At 34.7% G+C, this 13,983-nt stretch overlaps 1 long non-coding RNA gene across 5 annotated transcripts in view; it reads left to right on the top strand.

Annotated features, from left to right (window-relative positions):
• The window catches only part of LOC118543837 (uncharacterized), a 472,034-nt gene that overhangs the window by 259,084 nt on the left and 198,967 nt on the right, over positions 1-13,983 (top strand). For 4 of the 5 annotated variants that reach the window (XR_013440675.1, XR_013440678.1, XR_013440674.1 and 1 more), the window contains one exon: positions 2,287-2,343. The exons of the other annotated variant lie outside the window; for it this stretch is intronic. This is a non-coding gene — a long non-coding RNA (uncharacterized LOC118543837). The remainder of the gene's footprint in view (positions 1-2,286; positions 2,344-13,983) is intronic. 5 annotated transcript variants of the gene reach the window in all.

The following is a 13,983-nucleotide window of genomic DNA, read 5'->3' as shown; positions in this document are numbered from 1 at the left end:
AGTCTTGGATAAGTGAAAGGAATGGACTCAGAAATCTAAGAGATTTCTACTACAGAAACCCAATTAAGATTGCCATTTAGGACTATATATTCGTCCTTTCTGTCCCAACCCTAAAGGTTGAAGACTCATACAATAGTTTAGAAGCAATAGAGAATCAGACAATTATATTTTTGTTGCCTATTAAATTTCTAACCTCTTAATAAACATTTATAAAAATCTCTATGAAAAAATATATTTATCAAGACTTTATATATGCTGTATATATGAGTTCCAGAGAACTAACCTCGAAAATGTCATGGATATCTACCTAAAATTTCATTTGCTTCAGATAATGGACTAAAATTGCTTTTGAAAAGGAACTGAAGGTGCATTTCACAATGCCTAATATTTGGTACTGATCTGGGGCTTATGGGGTGGGGAGTTGGAAATAATCACGTTTTTCTTGTCAGCAGTTGACATTGTAGGAAGTTGGCAAAATGAGTCAGGGAAGAAACTAAACAGATAATTGTTAAATCCTAAGGAACTATTGCATATAACTATACGAACTGAAAAGGAACATATGACTGAAAGTAATAGAGAGGTGAGTTGATAAAATGAGTCGAATACCCAATTTTCCCTTTGGCATTCCATTGAAAATCAAAAATAACTACTTCTAATTTTTATTTTCTTCTAACTTTTTTATTTCCCATATCAGTGTTTTACTCACTAAGCCATAACCTCATGGAAATCTGCCCATCAGTTTTTCAGTTATGGGGTAGAAATCAGAAATCTGTATGTTTTGCTTACTTAGGATAAGATAGGGGAGGTATCGCTTCAAAGGAGAGTTTGCATGTTTCTAAAATAACATTGAGCACTACATCTGAAACTAATGATGTACTATATGCTGGCTAATTGAATTTAAATTAAAAATAAAATAATGTTTATATAAATCTGTGTACATTACATATAAAAATCATTATGCCACCATTCCTTATACTAAGTAGATTTTTAATAAGTGATATTAAGGAGATTTAAATTCAAAGTTACTTGATTCTCAGTCATGTAAATTTTATGGTATTTAATGTTTAGATAACACAGAATTCCAACTATACTTGAGAATGAATAGTCCGAATTTTCTTACATAAGCACCAGTAATCTATGTCTTATTACAGGATTTTCAAGGTTATCATTTTCTACATAAAGAGGCTTAAAAACAATGAGAATGAAAATTTAAACTCCCCAGAGAGGGGGCTTGTGGTGACCTACTGTGGGTGTAAAATCCACTCTATAAATATTCACTAATTTATTCTGTAGAAGTGAGATTGCATTTTTTCTACTGCCTGTTGTGTTTCATGAGCAGTTTGTATTATTTAAAGACAAGAACAGAAGATTAGGGCTTTTTGGGATTTTTTTTTGAGATTCAAGACTGGTATATATACCTTATCTATAATGAAAGCATTTAATACTTACTGTAAGTTCATTCCACTTACAATATTTTAAGCCTTTTGCTTTTTCATGCATGAAACTGGCTTATGTAGGAGGTGAATCAGTGCAACTGATATTCTAAATGCATCAAGGTTCTAGAAATAACAGCTGCAACAAGAGAAAAAAAATGGTAGATAGAAAGAAAAGGACTTCCATTCATATTTTGTGACAGGCACATCTCTGTTAGCTTATAAGGCCTAAAATGAATAACTACTGCAAAGAGATTTGGACTGATGAATCTAAAATTTGAGAGTACTTGACATGCCTGGGAAGGCAGCCATGTGAAAGATTAAAATAGCCCACTCTGATTTCAGCTCCATTGAAGAGTAGCAGAATCAGTCATGGAGGATGATTCAGAGGCATATTTATTTCACTGTGATATTGTCACACAGGAGCCATTTATTTGCTAATAAAATTATTCCTAAGGTTTATAATTTCACGCTTGTAATACTTGCTCCATGGTTTTTTTAATCATCTGTCTGTAAATATGAAGCCTAATTTAGATACATCTTACAATTGGTTAACATGTGGATAGCATGGAGAGAAGAAAAACGTTCTGTTTCACCCAATGTTATATCTGGGAATTTTTTCAATTTTTCTTAGTTTGGCTTTCACTTCCTATAATTTGGTTTACCCCATAACTCAAAAATGTGAGATTGGGGTTTACTGACTTTTTAATCCCTGAAGAGCTCACTGTCATTGACAATGTGATTTTTAAACAAAGGTTCATCTTCAGCTAACCTGGAGTTTACTCCCAACCAACAGCTGTGGGTTTATAAGATTGCATAATGGTATAGTCAGTGGTTAATCCTTCATTCTCAGGTGAGAAGAGTTCTGCTGGAATCTCAGATCTGACCCTTAACAGCTGTGTGACCCAAGGTGGGTATTTTAATTTTTCTGTTCTTAGAGAAATAAACATACCTCTCATGTTTAAAAATAAACTATAGAATTATGGTGAGGATTTAAATGAGATCATGAACATCAAGAACTTAGCCAAATACCTAGCAATGAAGTATTAAAACTTAATGATTATTTTTCTAAATTTAAGACATTTAGACAAGTATATAGGGGACAAATCATTAGCAAATCCAAAGACATTACCATATACAGGAAATGAGATACTCTCCAGGTGGAGCATAGAAGGACAAAACAGTGGGCATGTTGTTTAACTTTTAAAAGTAGAAAATAAATAAATATTGGTAAAGTTTTTTTTAAAATATGTCATTGCTTAAATATCATTATATTTTAGGCATTTAAATATCTGAAAATATTTGAATTCCTCTAACACACTAGAGAAGTAAAAATTGAAATTATCCTAATTAAAGTTTTCCTTTTACTAATCACATTGGCAAGGCAAAGCTATAAGGAAGCAAGCACTCCCATACCCTGCTGGTGAGAAATCAAATTTATACAATCTTTATCTTTTTTATCCAGCAACCCATTTCGAGATATGCCCAACAAGGGGTGGCTGGCTGGCTGAGTCCATAGAGCATACGACTCTTGATCTCAGGGTTATGAGTTCAGGCCCCACACGGGGCATAGAGATTACATACATACATAAAATCAGAGCTTTCCTTTTTTTTTTTAAAAAAAAATATAGGCCAAATAATACAAAAATATATAAGCACAATTATTCATTACAGCATTGTTTTGAAATTGTGATTTCTTATATGACTTTATTTGGGTAATGGTTGAGAAAACTGTACATTCACACAATGTAGTACTGCATTTCTTAAAAACAAAAACCCCAAAAAACCCCTAAAGATTCTATGAATCAATACAGAATGATGTCTAGGATAAACTGTCAGGTGAAAAAGCAAAGTAATTAAGAGTGTCTTTAGTATGCTATCTTTTTGTAAGAAATAAGAGGAAATAGGAAAATATATAGATATCTGCACATTTTTGTGCCAAGAAATGCATGAGGAAAACACTGGAGACTAGAAAGATTGGTGACTTCCAGGGAGAGAACAAAGTGAAAAAGAAGAAATGTGGAGAGGGGGGTGGTGAAGACACTTCTCTAAACCTACCTTTAGTGCAGTTCTGACTTTGGAACCCTGTTTATGTTTCACTCACTAGGTTGGGTAAAAGCCGTAAAAACACAAAAAGAAATGAATTGAACTATGTTTCACATGAATCTTCATTCAAGGGGGGAGAAAAAGAAATTAACTTTTGTAAATAGTTATGGACTCCCACAAATCTGGAACTCTGGTTTGTAGGTATGCTTTCTCAATGGTATAGGTTAGCAGTTCTCGAGCTATTTTCTGTGTATTCTAGGATTAAGCAAGTTAGTAAATACAAATGTCTGAACTTACAATTTTTATTCAGCACCTTTTGAGAGTAAGTGTGTATGTGTTGGAAGGGCAAATAGAAGTTAAAAATAAGAGGAGTAATTCTCTCCATTGAAAATAAGTGACTTTCCTCCTCCCTTGTCTTAGAGTATGAACTTTAGAAAACTTCTAAGTGTACTCTCAATATTTTGAAAGGTATGTCAAACTTTTTAGAAGCTAAGTAAGCCTCTTGTCAGCTTTAAAACCCAGCAGTATTCTTTCTTAAAGACCTGGGAACCATCTCTGAAATGGAATCATCTAGGGAAAGAGATCTCCCATTTTCTGTGGAAGTGGTAGGGGTCTAACTCGAGTGGGTCCCTTGCTCCAGGCTGCAAACAAACTGTCCCTGCTTGGCCATATAAAAGGGTGATATTTCTTTCTGCCTAGGCAATTTTTTAGCAGATTGCCTGTGAAGAGCATCACATTCTAGATTAATGCTTATTCAATAAAACTTTCTTTCTCTTGTACTTTGTGGAGAGGTTTTCTGGGTTGAGAGATTTGGTTTGTAATTATCTTTCCTCAACAGCAGAGAAAACAGGGAGAAGAGAGAGAAACAAAAAAGCAAATGTTCACATATGAGGTATCCGGATAAAGATTATAGGGAAATCTCTATACTATTCTTTTCACCTCTTCGTTAAGCCTGAAATTATGTCAAAATAAGAAGATAAAAAAGAATAAAATGGAGTAAGTAGGGCAAGGGTACAGGAAAAGGGCTGAGCAACAAACTCACCAGCCTCAGGTTAGTTTTATTCAGGAAACCTGGTGCCTTGGCACTTCTTTTGGAGTTTTGTTCCACTCATCCCCATGAAAGAGAGCTCAAGCTTGGTCCGTAACAAATTTATCCACCTTGTCAGTTTATTGCTTAAGAGCAATTAATAGAACTTTTCAGAAATATAGAACTCTTAGCTCCTAACACTGTAATAGGAAACAGTTTACTCAATTCGTGACAAGTCAAGATGCAATTAAATTTCCAAAAATGAGAAGTTATATTTGATTTAGAAATACATTATGCAATATCTAGCAAAGTCAGCAAATCTGTTATTTCTAAAGGCAAGAATATTTGTAAGTCACCCTTAATATAATAAACAAAATTATAATATGTCCAAGAAGATATCAACTGTGAATTAAAATTAAAGAAGCTCTTAATAGTTTAATTAAACTTTGGATGTTAAAAACAACTATTGAGATTCAGTGGAAGAGAAAAAGCTTGCAGATAAACCACGTGGCCTAGAAATATCAAAATTAAGAAAAAGATACGTCAGGAATACATAAAATCCATGTCGATACTGGTCTACGTTATTTACTGCCATAAAATACAAATATTTTATTAATTTTTAAAATGTATCAAAACTTATGCAAACACACACTAACGTGGCGCCATTCAGTCAAGAGAAATGTAAACAAATGTAAAGATGAGGATTAAATCATAACTGTATAAAATTAACTGTAGTATATACCGTACTACTGGAATAATTTCATAGCCACCTCAAGTATTGCAAGGATCCACTTAAAATGCTGTGTGACACTAAGTATCTCTGCATGAGCAGTTTGTCTCTTCAGTAAATTGCAGTGAAAAGTGATCACTCATGGTTCTTGTGTATTTTTCATTGTGTGTGTTTGGTGCAAGACTGTAAACCTTGAATAACACCAGGGAACCCATACCCAGTGCCACTAGTGATGCTGGGAGTGCTCCCAAGAAGCACAGAAAAGTCATGACATTACAAGAAAAAGTGGAATTGCTTGCTATGTACCATACATTGAGGTCTGCAGCTGCAGTTGCCCACCATTTCAAGATAAACGACTTCAAGGTAAGGACCATTGTCAGAAAAATAAAAAAATAAAAAGGAAATCATGAAGTCATTGCTGCAGCTATGCCAGCAGGAGCAAAAACTTTGCACTTTTTACAAAATAGCTTTTTATCTTGTATCGAAAATATAGCTTTTATGTGGGAGCAGGATTGCTACAAGAAAGGCATACCTATGGCCACTAACATGATCCAAGAAGGAGTGAAGTCATCATATGACAATTTAAAGCAAAAAGAAAGCGAAGGATCTAAAGCTGGTGAATTTAGTGCCAGCAAAGAGTAGTTTAATTTCAGAAAAAGGTTTGACTTAAAAAATGTCAAGATAACAGAAGCAGCTTCCGTCAACCAAGAGAGAAAGCAGACAAGTTTCCAGACACCATTAAGAAAATCATTGAGGAGAAAGGATATCTGCTTGAACAGGTTTTTATTGCAGATGAAAAGTCACGTTGGACTCATGGGGTTCTGGGTAGCCAGGGGCATTGTCCAATATCAAAAGAACTTTAAAAGGCTGTCCCTTACCACAAGGTACTTCCTGCCTTCAGGGACATAGCATCCATAGAACCAATCCAGAACCAATGGTTCTTGTTGTCCAGGCCTTCTTGTTATACAACCAAAAGACTGGCAGCTGGTATTTATCTTTTCCCTTTAAAGCTCAGGGGTTAGCGGCTGGCTTTATAGATAAGGGCAGTCCTGCTCATAAACCCAACTGTATTTGCACAAGGCAGAGTTAGCTGATCCAGCCCTGCCTTAAATTCTAGTGCTCGCTTCTTTTCCTTACTAATCTATGTTTTCTGTGACATCCCCCCTCATCCTATGAATAGGAAGTTGTTGAAGTGGTTTACTTGCCGCCAAACACAACATCTCTAATTCAGTCTCTAGATCAGAGGGTCATAAGGACCTTTGAAGCTCATTACACATGGTAGTCTATGGAAAGGATAGTAAATGCTATGGAAGATAACCCTGATAGAGCATCATGAAAATCTGGGAGGATTACACCACTAAAGATGTCATTGTTCCTGTAGAAAAAGCCATGAAAACCATCGAGCCTGAAACCAATTCCTACTGAGAAAACGGTATCCAGATGTTGTATATGACTTCACAGTATTTATGACAGAGCCAACCCAGAAAATCATAAAAGAGATTGTGGATATTGTTAAAAAACAGAGTGGAGGGTGAAGAGTTTCAATATATGGATCTTGAAGAAACTCAAGAGCTAATTAACAGAAGACGACCTGATGGAGGGGAGTGCTGCTGAGCCCAGTGCCAGATGAGGAGGAAGAAGACGTAGAGGCAGCAGTGCCAGACAACAAATGGACCTTGGACAATCTGGCAGAAGGGCTCCAGTTATTCAAAACTGCTTTTGGCTTTTTTAGGACATGGACCCTTCTAGGTCATGAGCACTGAAATGAAAGTGAACAGTGGAAGAAGCCTTGATGCCATAGAGGAACTTTTTTAGAGAAATGAGAAAGCTAAAAAGTCAGAAATTATGAGATATTTCCATGAAGCTATACCAAGTGTGTCAGCCTTTCCTTCCTCCCCTTCTGCCTCTTCCATCTTGAGCCAGCAAGGCCCACCCCTCCTCTTCCTTCTCAGCCTATTTCATGTGAAGATGATGAGGATGAAAACCTTTATGATGATCCACTTCCACTTAGCGAATAGCAAATGTGCATTACAGTTCATAAACTTATATTTTGTATAAGTGTGTGTGTCTTCAATTAAAAATCAAATAAGTGTATGGCAAGAACTGTAGGAGACATTTTTGCGTTATCTTCCCAGCCTAAATATTAATCAATCATGTAGAACATCCAGTGCAAGACTTGAATGGAAGTGGCTCGCCTATCCTTACAAAGGCATAAGGTGAGTGGATATTTAATATAAAATAATGGGTTTTCTTATGGTTTTATGACCTTGTTTGAAGAATTATATTACCATATGTTATGCCTCTGTCTCCCCCAATTATCAGCCTATCATCAGAGGGAAGTGGTTTTTCAAAAACATTTGTTTCCTATACTGTAGTATGAATGTGGCTGTAATACTGTGTGCCATAAAATTTTTATAATAATTCATTTATGGTACAAGGTAGGCTACCATGAAACAATCATATCAATAACATTAAGCTATCGTAAAGCATTAATATTGCTGCTTCTTTGTTATCAATGCATGAATCATTATACCTGTAAATAAATATCAGTTTCTTTTTCACATTATCTATTTTTGATGATTAGTAATACATAACATCTACAGTGTTTTGTATAAGACAATATTGATGCAGGTACTGACAGAGGATTCATCTTGTAAACAAATGACAAACTTACAGGATCAATAAATCCAATATAGTACTGTAAATGCATTTTCTTTAGACAGCAGTATATGATACATATAACATACAAAATATGTATTAATCAATTGTTTGTCAGTAAGGCTTCCAGTCAATAGTAGGCTATTAGTAATTAAATTTTTTTTTGAGGGGGGTCAAAAAGTTTTATGTGAATTTTTGACTGTGTAGGAGTCAGTGCCCCTAAGACTGCATTGTTCAAGGGTCAGTTTTATGCACAGATATCCACATCTACCAGGAACACTTTTTTCCTATCATACTTGTCCATTTTTACACATTCAGCATTCCAGCATTCTATGCCCACTGTTGTTAATCTCTTAAATGATGTGTACTCCTCACCAGCAATAATAGCGTTAAATATTACTTTTTTTTAAACTAGTTAATCTCAATTCAAACCATCTTTACCTACTAAAATTATAGGAACAGCAAAATGTTAAGCATCAAAAAATAAAGACAAAGGTACAACTTTTATTACCTTCCTTTTCTTGTACTCCTATTGTCTTTTTGCCAAATCTTTCTTCATTAACCACCTTGCCAAAAAGATTTCATTAAAGTATACAAAAAATCATATTAATAGTGACCAACATGTCATGAGAACTTGCTACATTCCCTGTACAATGTCATGGTCATACATTTATTTTCTCATGACAACCATGAGAGTCGTCTTTAGTTTATAGATGAGCTAACTGAAGCTCAGCAAGTTTAAGTAACTTTTCCAAGGACGCAAAGCTACTAAATAGATGGGTCAGTTTAAATCTAGGACTGTCTTATTTCAAAGCCTGGGAAACTTATCTATAATGGTATTTCTCAAACTGGATTATCATCTCAACCACAGAATACAAAAAATTGTCTATTTCTTCAATATTCTCAAGATATAAAACTAGACTATTCTAGATGTATAGAAGTTAAATCATTAGCCTCTGTTCATTAATGATTAGTATATTCTGGATAATGTGATATGTACTATGTGCACTAACTCATTTAACACCCAGAGCCACCCTGAGGGAAACATGGCATCATTTAGACTGGGAAACTGATGTTCAGAGTGGAGAGATAAACGGGCCGATTTCATACAGATTCTAAGTGGTGATAAGAGAACAAATAACAAGTGTAGTATTTCAGTTGATCCAGATAAACCACTAAAGCTTACTGAGAAGTGGAAACTTCAGTTAATGAATGGGTTGTTTATCTTTGTCATTTGTTTTCAAACCTGGCTACACAAGGGGCCCTCGTTCCACCCTAAGACATTCTATTATAATTGATCTGGGATGGCTGCAAGGCATCAAGATTCTTAAAGCAGCTCAGATGACTCTGAAGTACAAATTCTATCTAGTCTCAAAAGTCATCATCCCCTCCTCTTCCTTCGTCATTATCCTTATCATCTTTCTCTCCAATTGGTTAACCAATTGCCTTAGGCACTACAGGGATATCCCAGGTTATATACCAAAGAGAAGCAAATAGTACGTGAAATCAATGTGTAGCATCAGATAACCTATCTCTAAATCAGCCAAACCAGAAGAAAGCATAAGTTCTTTCTACAAAGAACTGCTTCCTACCCACTTAACATATACTGGTGTATACCTCCCATTAGGAGGTCTGTCTTCAGAGGAAAACTCAGTTGTCGTGAGGTAAGTTACCCAGTAATTTGCTGAATTGGTCATTATTACCACTTTATTTGAACAGAGGGCAAGACACAAAGCAAATACATGTTGACATTACCTGAGCAGGCCTGACAGGAGATTGTGAAATTCTATAGATTCATAGAATCAGAAGCCAGAAGGTCATCCATCTTATAGAAAAGCAAACAGAAAGATGCTGCAGTAGATGGGCCAGGCTCCATAGCAATGATTCCACCAGTAATGAAACACTAGGTAGAGCCACCACTATTGAAAAATAAGTTTTTGCTTCTGTGGCCTTTTATGTCTAGTCTACTACTTCAGCTTTGCTCTTCTTGCCTCCCTCACCCAAGGCTCGGATGGAATAAAGGGAGACCAACCACTTGTACATGTCAGCATGTAGCAAAGGGTAAACGAGCCAGCTCACTCCTATACCTATAAAGTGACATTTGACAGGTAAACAATGTTGAGAAAGAACAAAACTGGAGGCATGAAACTTCCTTGTTTGAAAACTATATTATAAAGCTATAGTAATCAAAATAATGTGGTATTGGTGTAAAAACATTTATATGAATGGAACAGCCCAGAAATAAACCCATACACATACGGTCAATTGGTTTTCAGCCAAAGAGCAAATAATATACAGTGGGGAAAAATAATCTCTTCAATAAATGGTGTTAGGAAAACTGGACAGCCACAATGAAAGCAAAATAAATAAGCCGTCAAACTAAAAAGCTTCTGGTCAGCATAGGAAACCCTTAACAAAATGAAAAGGCAACCTATGAAATGGGTGAAAATATTTTCAAACCACATATCCACTAAGGGGTTAATATTTAAATATACAAGAAACTCCTACAACTTACTAATAAAAAGCCAAAGTAACTCAATTAAAAACTCAAAAAAATAGCAAAGGACCTGAATAGACATTTTTCCACAGAAGAGATCCAAATGGCCAACAGGCACATGAAAAGATGTTCAACTACTAATCACCAGGGAAATGCAAATCAAAAGCACAGTGAGATATCACCTCACACATGTTAGGATGGCTCTTATCAAAAAGACAAAAGATAACAAATGCTCAAGAAGATATGGAAAAAAGGGAACCCTGTACTCTACTGGTTGGAATGTAGACTGGTACAGCACTATGGAAAATAGTGTGGACATTCCTCATGATAAAAACTAAAACCACCATATGATCCAGCAATCTTCCTTTTGTGTTATGTGTCAAAGGAAATTAAACCATTATCTAATTGTTATCTGTACTTCCATATTAATTGCAGCATTATTCACAATAACCAACATATAGAAACAACCTAAGTGTCCATCAGGGGATGAATGGATCAAGAAAAATGAGACACACACACTGGAATATTATTCAGCTTTAAAAAAGAAGGAAATCCTGTCATTTGCAGCAACATGGCTGAACCTGGAGGGCATTATGTTAAGTGAAATAAGCCAGACAGAAAAGTACTAAATGGTACCATTTATATACGCAAAATTACAAACAAATAAAAACATTAAAAAAGTGGTTGCCAGGGGATGGAGGAAATAGGGAGAGGTTGGTAAAACAGTGCAGACTTTTAGTTACAAGATGCATAAGGTCTGAGGATCTAATGTAATGGTGAGTATAGTTGATAATGCTGTATTGTATAACTAGAATTTGTTAAGAAAGTAGAACTTAAGTGTTTTCACCAAGAAAGGAAAAAGGTAAATACAAGAAGTGATGGATGTGTTAATTAACATTCACGATGTATACATATATCAAATGATCAATGTTGCATTCTTTAAGTATAACTTTGGCAATTATACCTCAATAAGCTTGGGAAAAGAAGTTTCCATAAAGACAAGAATTGTACTTAATTTGCTGCTTTAGATCTACTTCTTTAAATAGAGCCTGGTACATAGTAGGGATTAAGTATTTTTTCCCCATTTGTATTTTGTCATCATCCACATAATTTACTCTGCTTACATTTCTTCCTTTGACCAACTATCATTCTTTTTGAGATTTCTATTCTGTTCACCACCTTCTGGTTTGGGGTAGTTTGCTAAAATCTTTCCTGAGTTTTCATCTGCTTAATGTATTCATCCGTTTACATTGTTTTTAGTCTTAATTTAAATACTGTGTTTACTCTAATAGAAATTTCCATTTTACTTAATGTAGTATAGGCTTCTTCTATATATTGTAGAAGATACAAAAATGTTTTAAGAGAAAGCAGTTTCCTTTAATTAACCAAAAATATAGTTAGGTAAAAAAAAATTACAGAAAGAAAATATTTGCTTAAAAGTGGTAGCAACATAGATTGGGAAGAGAGAGCTCTGTGTAGGTGGATTTAATTTCTCCTTATTTTCTCCCTACTCACGCTTCTCTTTCATATATAAAAATTTTGCTTTTAGTTTTTAAATTATCACAGAAGTAAAACGTATACAAAAGACAAGAGAATACTATATTGAACCTCATGGACCCATCACCTAGGTTTAATGGTTATTCCCTCAAAATCAATCTTGTTTCATTCATACCTGTACCAGCTCGGCTTGCTGGGTCATTGTAAAACCAGTCCCAAATATCACATAATTTTATTTGTAAGGGGAACATTTTAAACATAGCAATGTCATTATCACACTTATATAAAGGAAACAATTTCTTAATGTCATCAAAATCTACTCATATTGACCCAGTTGTCTTATTTTTATAGTATTTTTTACTTGAATCAGAATACAAAAACGTTTTTATATTTGCAGTTGAGATCTCAAAAACATTGATACATGTTTAATTTCTAATGCTAGAAATTTGTTCCTTTTAATTGTAAGACTCTTGTCTAAGCCTATACTAGAGAACATATTTGGCATCAGCTAAAACCCTAGAAAGAAAATTGAGATATCAGAGCATGATTTCTGCAAGGAATCATTCCTGCCTCACTGGTTTGTAGATGAGAGCTTAAACTAAGCAGCCTAGAATTTCACACTAATCACTCACTTAAACACTGTAGTGGGCACCCTGATTGCAGTACCTCCGAGTGCATAGCCCCGTGTTTAACATAGTAGTGAGTGATTCTCATACCATAGGGATTCTGGGGCTGCCTTTTTACCAGCATGGATGTTATGTCATAGAAAGTTAGTGTAGTCAAATGACAATATTTATTCAATTTCTGCTATGATAGCTTTATATGATTTCTTTTTCCTTTTTTGTCAAGGAAAAGAAGCATATAGCCCACTGTAACAGCAATGATTGGAAATAACTCTTGAAATGTCAAGGACTTTAAACAATAATTAGCAGATCAAATGCCAACAAGTACATTTAATAACCCTGATATTTTGCATTTGGACCATAGCCAACATCATCAGTAAATGTAGTCACTTAAAGGTCTCAGAGCAGGATAATCTTGAATCGAAATGTTATTTATTCAGGTATATTTTAATTACCCAACAGTAGCCTCCACTCTATCAGGTATGTGTAGCAAGTACCGAAAAAAGTGACACTGCACATAGTTTGCTAAATAACAGGAAAGTATTTAGAAGTAAATTCCATGTCATTTTAGCTTTTGCCTTAAAACATTTTTTGATATTATTTCATTACATTACCAACAATATTCAAGTTTTTTGAATTTATATACAATGCTTTAGGAAATATGAAAATTAAATCATTAGTTCCATGAAGATTTATATAATACCTACTATATGTCAGAGGCTATTCTAAGGAGTACGTATAAACCAGAGACTAAAACAAAAAAACCTTACCTTTATGGAGCCCCCCTTTAAATAACCCTCCCAAAGGAAAATAGGAAGGGAGAGTTAGCAACATTTCTCAAAAAAAAGTTGTGTATTTATTAAATATCTAACATGTTCCAGGGACCATGCTAAGCAGCAGGGACAATGAAATGAGTTGGACACATTCTTCCCTCCAGAATATGAGAAGCTAAAGGAGATAGAAGTAGCAGACCAGGCAAAATAAAGGGTTCATAGCAGAAACCTCAGCTGAAAACTAAAGGCAGTGTTGGTAAATGAAAATATTTATTAGAAGATAATGAAAGAAAAGGAAATAGAACATAAGAGGATATGGTGACAGAACTGTCCCCCCTATTTGGTGGTAAATTCTTGGACAAATAAGAGAAGATTGATTTAGCTTTTAGTTTGCTGTAGATTGAACTGTATGACAAGCTATTAAGGGTAACAAGTTCAGATTGCTAAGGGTGGGAGCTGAAAGGCACTTTAACAACTAGGAAAGTCAAAGCAGCAATGTTGAAATACAGTTTCCTAAATCAAGTTGATCCAGAACTTGAACTAAATCAAAATTTATAAGGCTCTCACAAATGGATTTGGATTCTATAACTCAAAGTTTATGAATATTAAGTTTATTTCTCTCATGATTTTTTTCTATACAGTTCTTACAAGTTGGTACTTGAATCAGAAAAATTTCTTTCGGTAACTCTTGGATTTTAT

This window comes from Halichoerus grypus, chromosome 8 (assembly GCF_964656455.1).
Source record: "Halichoerus grypus chromosome 8, mHalGry1.hap1.1, whole genome shotgun sequence".
In the NCBI taxonomy this organism is placed as follows: domain Eukaryota; kingdom Metazoa; phylum Chordata; class Mammalia; order Carnivora; family Phocidae; genus Halichoerus; species Halichoerus grypus.
Note: the sequence above shows the minus strand (reverse complement) of the source record. Positions and strands in the feature narration are given on the sequence as shown.